This window comes from Sorex fumeus, unplaced genomic scaffold (genome assembly GCF_029834395.1).
Source record: "Sorex fumeus unplaced genomic scaffold, SorFum_2.1 ptg000100l, whole genome shotgun sequence".
In the NCBI taxonomy this organism is placed as follows: domain Eukaryota; kingdom Metazoa; phylum Chordata; class Mammalia; order Eulipotyphla; family Soricidae; genus Sorex; species Sorex fumeus.
In genome coordinates, this window is record NW_026606157.1 from 4,458,629 (window position 1) to 4,464,976 (window position 6,348).

Here is a 6,348-nt window from a genome sequence, read left to right on the forward strand (position 1 = left end):
AGAGTGAAAAAGAAAGTGCCTGCCATAGAGACGGGTTGGGGTAGGGGTGATGGGAGGGATACTGGGGACATTGGTGGTCGGAAATGTGCACTGGTGGAGGGATGAGTGTTCGATCTTTGTATGACTGAAACTCAATCATGAAAACTTTGTAACTGTATCCCACGGTGATTCCATATAATAATAATAATAATAATAAATTTTTATAAAGGTCAACCTTGCCCTTCTCAGACTACGTCCCATTTGACCAGAACCCAGTACAAGAGCTCACAACTAGATAAGGGATGACTTTATGGAAAACATATTCGGCCACCTACATGTCTAACAGCAACAGAAATGTCAGGGGGATCAAATCAAGGAAAAGGAATGAACTTGGGTAAATAATTTCTGCTACAGGTTGCCCCCACCCACCAGCATTCTGCCTAATATCCCCCTGGAGCTGGGGACAGGAGAGAGGCAGTCAGTTGTACGTATATTTCACCACTCCCAAGAAATCTTGTGAAGGTCATCTTAATTACAGACCATAGGGGTAACTACTTTCTCCAGAAAGACTCTGCCCACCCCTTTCAGTCAGATGGATGCCCTTCCTACCAGCTTTATTTAGGGCTGGTTGGGAGGTTGGGCCACACCAGCAGTATTGGAGGCAACGTTCCTGGTTCTGTGCTCAGGGGACCACATGTGCTGAAGGGAAGGGAGTTTGTGGAGGGAAGGGAATGAGAGTGGAAATGAACCAAGATCAGCAGCTGCACACAAAGCGAGCACCTAAACCCCCTATCCCATCTCCAGCTCTTTGCAAGCTTTTTCTGTTGCAGCTGTACCACAGAATCCTGTTTATTATGAATAGAATATTCATCTGTGTATGTCTTCCTCCTCCCTCCCATACCTGCTTGTCTATAACCTTGAAACTCCAAATCTATTTGTATTTATTTGCATCCCCGGGTCCTCTAGCTGACCATATGACATATGTTAGACTCATGAAAACTGTCTACCACTCAAATGGAATGAATTTCTCTCAACACTGCAGATAAAGGCTCTCTAACAAAACATAAAGGTGGTTAAGCTATAAAGAGGACTTCTCCGCCTATCAAAATATTGAGCACCATTTTTTTTCTTTTTTTTTTCCTCTAAACACAAGCAATTCTCTTAATTTTGTCAATATTTAGGACACCATTTGATTTTTTTTTTGAGCCTGTTAACGATTGCTGACAAACTTCCGATTAATTTCATGTTGTCAATGATGAGTGTTGTGACAACTCCAAGCATTTTTAGATGATCCTTTTATCAAGATTGCTAATAACAACTCCTTTCTTAAAATACAAAACACAGATTGCAGATTCCGTGCCCGACACAAATGTCATAGTCGAGGCAGAATGACACAGCTGCACTCGGAGCAGCACACGTGAACGTAACTGAAGTCCTCTCCCGGGTCCGCGTCCCCCATCGCAGTTGGACAGGCTCCAGGACTCCTGCTGGCTCTCACCCAGCGGGTCCCTCACTCCTTCCTCTGGTGTCCAGATACATCCTTGGGAATATTGCAACAGCTAGGCTGGACAGGAATCCGTTTCCCCTAACCCCCTTTCCATGTCCAACTGATTTGTGTTCTATTCCAATTATTTATCATTTGTTCTTGATTTTCTTAGGTCAAGCAGGCATGTTCTTCCGCTCAAACCCTCAGCTGATGGGATACTTCTGAATGTACCGCTTGCTTCGTTTAGAGAAAACTGTGTCCAAAATAGAAAGCTTTGTTAAAAAGCCTCCAGTTTTTTTCCCCTGGTGCGGTACACTGTTATTTTATGATTCATTGAATTACTAAACATTTGTTGAATACTAACTATATACAAGGCAGTGCCTATGATAATGCAAAAATTTGCATTTGCATTACATTTTCCTTCGCTTAGGCTATGCAATATATTGCGATTAAATGCAGATAATCTATTTTCGATTACTATTTATTCAATTCTGCATGTAGCTGAACAACAGCTATGAATTGGAAACTGAGGAAACAGAACAGTAAAAATAAAATGTAGACAGACACACCTGTGCCTGTATATATACATTTTTTTCTATAAATTGTCAGACGGGGAAAATTTCTTACTTTAATCAAATGTGACTCAAAGCATTTTTTTAAACGGTCTATTCCATAGTTCTGGTACACTGTGCAAGAAGCGGATGATGAGGAAGATGGTCCCTCTTCTTTCTTGCCTCTATTATTTGGACATAGGCTAGATCCCTTTATCACTTAGAGCCATGAATACATTAATAATTATAGGTTTATTTGTTCTTCTCCCACCCCATTCTTCTAGCTAGACCATTTGCTTTTTTAAGTACCACAGCTTATTTTCATCAGCATTATTCTATCTTAGAGGGACATATTCAAATAAAGGTTCCATACGTCCTTTGGACCAATTGAACAGAACCCTAAATTGTCTTCTAATACCTCACTCGCTCTGGCTCTACCTCTTGGTGTTCTCAGGTAGATTTATCTATAGAAAGCAGCTATTTTCATCCTTCACTGTGTTGCTCTTGGAGCCGCACCATTTTTTTTTTCCTATATGGGATAGTCTATAAAAAGCTAAAGAGAATTTTAACTCTTTGGAAGGATGAAATGTGACTCACTGGCAAGTTGTAATGGTACTAACAGAAATAAGGGTGAAATATGAAGTATAAAATCTGGGTGTGATGACAGCCATGATGTCAATGGATGTGCTATTATTTATTTTGGGGGGGTCACATCCGGCGATGCACAGGGGTTACTCCCAGCTCATACACTCAGGAATTACTCCTGGTGGTGTTCAGGAGACCATAAGGGATGCTGGGAATCAAACCTGCATGCAAGGCAAATGTCCTATCTGCTGTGCTATCGCTCCAGCCCTGATGTGCTATTATTCATTCACTAAAATCACCCATGTCGAGTGTTAGGTGATAAAGGTAAAGAAATAAATGTTTTCCTATTGGTCATTCAGAGGGGGAAGAGAAGCCAACTTCAATAACAAGGAAATCGTGGGAGCAGGGACTAAGAAACACTAAATTGATCCAACAGAATCAGGAGTGGCTTCCAAGGGCAAATAACTTTGGGGCCATGTTTTTGTTGTTGTTATTGTTTTTTGTTTTGTTTTGTTTTGTTTGCTTTTTGGGTCACACCCGGCGATGCACAGGAGTTACTCCTGGTTTATGCACTCAGAAATTACTCCTGGCAGTGCTCGGGGGACCATATGGAATGCTGGGAATCGAACCTAGGTCGGCTGCGTGCAAGGCAAACGCCCTACTCTCTGTGCTATTGCTCCAGCCCCCTGGGGCCATGTTTTTAAATGTGAATATGTATCTGGTCTAGAAAATAGTACAGAGAATAATGCACTTGAATAACATGCACTCAGTCCTGGATATAATGCAACCACGTATGCATAGCATGCATCCAACCCTGCATACAATCCTTTGCACTGCATATGGTTTCTGGAGTAGGTGAGTGGGCACTCCTGAGCACTGACGCAAGAACAGCCCTGACCACTTGGTATGGGCCATTTTCCATCCTCCCCTGACACCCCCTCCCCAAAAAATGGTTTCTTAAAAATAAACTTAGACATAGTGGGAGTTGGTCAGGCAAACAGAGAGGGCATTCTAGGGCAAGGGCAGGATGCAGAGAGAGCCTGGCTTGCTCGGAGGACAGTATGCCCATCCATATGCTTGCCATGAGGTGGGGAGGGCTCAGCTCAAGAAGGGCTTTGACTGCCAGACAACAGGCTTTGGATTTTATCCTCTAATTTTTTTGAGCCAGGAGAGGATTTCATGCAAGAAAGGAACATAACCAGATTTGCATTTTTTAAAAAAGATCATTCTGGTAGCAATGATGAATGCTCATATTAGTATGCGGGAAATCAGAAGAGCTAGCTGTGCTTTATTTTAATGGACAATTAATATAATTTATCAATCAACTAGTTGGGGGGGGGTGTCTTCCCAAGTTTTTGTGTTTTGGTTTTCTGGTGGGTTTTCCTATTTGTTTGGTTGGTTTGGGTGGGGGGTGGGGAACACCTGGCAGTGCTCAGTGCTTACTCCTGGCTCTGTGCTCAGGGATCACTCCTGAAGGGGCTCAGGAGACCATATGTGATGTCAAGGATTAAACTTAGGTCAGCCATGTGCCAGGCTAACGCCCTACCTGATATACTATCGCTCCAGCCTGGATTTCCAAATTTCTGACGTGAGCATCTGTTGGGATGCTGGTTCCGCTCACTGAAAGAGGAAAACCAGAGTTGTACAGACATTTCCCTTTGAAGGAAAAGGGCCTTGATTTAGAGGGTTGAGTGTGACCTACTAGAGCAACATCCTGAGGAGGAACCTTTCTAGAAGGAAACTGGGTATATGGTATAGAACTCAGGTGAGAGTGCCGAGCTTGAAATACATTTTAAGGAATTCTTATCATCTTGAAGCATGAGTCTCGCATGTATGTGCATGTCAGAGTACCCAGAGTGTTTGTTACATGTCACTGTTTGCTCTGGGCCTCAGAGATTAGAGTCAAAAGGGTTTGGGGGTTGAGTTTTGACACAACCCAGCAACGCTTCTTTCTCAGCAGCTACTGTAAGAGCACAAAAACACTATTTCGAAAAACGCATGTGCCCCTCTGTTCATTGCAGCCCTAGTCACTATAGCCAAGATCCAACAACAACCCAAGCATCCAAGAACAGAGGAGTGGATAGAGGAATTGCAATTTATAAACATTTGGTCTGAAAGAGGAGTGGCTGGAGTTACAGCACAGCAGGTAGGGCATTTGCCTTGCACATGGCTAACCCAGGTTCGATCCCCAGTATCCCATATGGTACCCCAAGCACCGCCAGGAGTAATTCTTGAGTGCAGAGCTGGGAGTAACCCCTGAGCATCGCTGGGTGTGACCCAAAAAGAAAAAAAAAAGAAGCACAGCTAGGGACCCACCAATGCCAAAGGCAGCAGAACCGGATTCTCGCTGTCCATAACCAAATTCACACGTGGTGGGGCACCAAGAGGACTGGGAATGGCCCTGGGGACGCTGTGGGGAACATCAGGAATGCTGGTGTGGGGGAAACGTCTGTACAAAACTATCATTGGTGGTGTTATAAATCACGGCACCTCAATACATAGGGGAAGGCAAGAAAGGGAGGTCTGGGAAGGAGCAGGAACTGAGTCTTTAAGCCATGCTGTCTTGAAACAGTTCTGAGAAGTGTTGCCTAAGGGCGAATGGCAAAAGTGTGCCAGGAAGCTGGCCACTCTGGTGGCCTCTGGACATGGCAGTGCACTGGGGACAGCGGTGGGCAGGAAAGGTTGGGGAGAGTGAAGGTGACAGCGGATACCAGCTGCAGTAGGTCAGAGGGGGTGCAGGGAGGGAGGGGACCCCAGGAAGTCCTAGTGTAAAGGCAGGCAGACCCTTCCTTCTGCCCCCAAAGCGGTGGTTCTGAATTCTCCCCGAGTCGGCCAACCTTGGAGCAAAAATCTCAGCATGAGATGAGGCCTGGTTGGGGTTGCATCTGGACTGAACAGGCACAGGCTTGCCTTTTCCTTGTCATTGTTCCCTGAACAATAGAGTGTGACAGCTATTTACACAGCATTGCCCCAGAAAGAAACCTAGGCATGACATAAAACATACATGTAAGTCCATGTCTATGCAAACAGTATATTTTCTAGAAGCATCCTGAGCATCCTGGGATTTTCATAGCTGAGGAAGTCTGTATCCCTAGAGACCAATCCCCTCTGGGTCCACAGGGATAATTATTATGTCATATCTTCAGGCAGTGTCCCTTCTTGTTAATAATGTGTTAATAACGTCTGTGTTAACAGAACACGGAGTACAGGTAAATGTACTGCATGTGAAAGATTGCTGTAAATTGTTCTTGCAAAATTTGCTACCAACAGGTCTTTTGGGGGGCCAGGAAGATTAGTCCAGGGGTTAAGGTGTCTGCCTTATTTATTAATGCAGCTGATGCCATTTCAATTCCTTGTACCTCTTATGATCCCGGTTAGCATTGTCAAGGGTCACTTCTGACCACAGAGCCAAGAACAGACCCTGATCATACTTGGTGTAGCCCAACTCCCATGCTTCCTAGTCAAACCAACCAACCAACCAACCAACCAACCAACCAACCAACCATTTGCGTGGCATAAAATCTAAAACCTCTCCAGGTGCAGCCATTGAAGACTCAGAGGTTAAGAATCCCGTGGAATGTCCTAAGGAGGCCAGTGTTCTCTCTTTGCAGGAGAACCCAGAGGGCTGGGTGAGGGTCAGCAGTTAAATGGTTTGCTCAGAGTCCTGCAGTTAATTAACCAACGGCAAATCCAGGGACATAATTTGCCCAGATTCCTAACAAAAGGTTTTAGCATGCTGTCCAATCC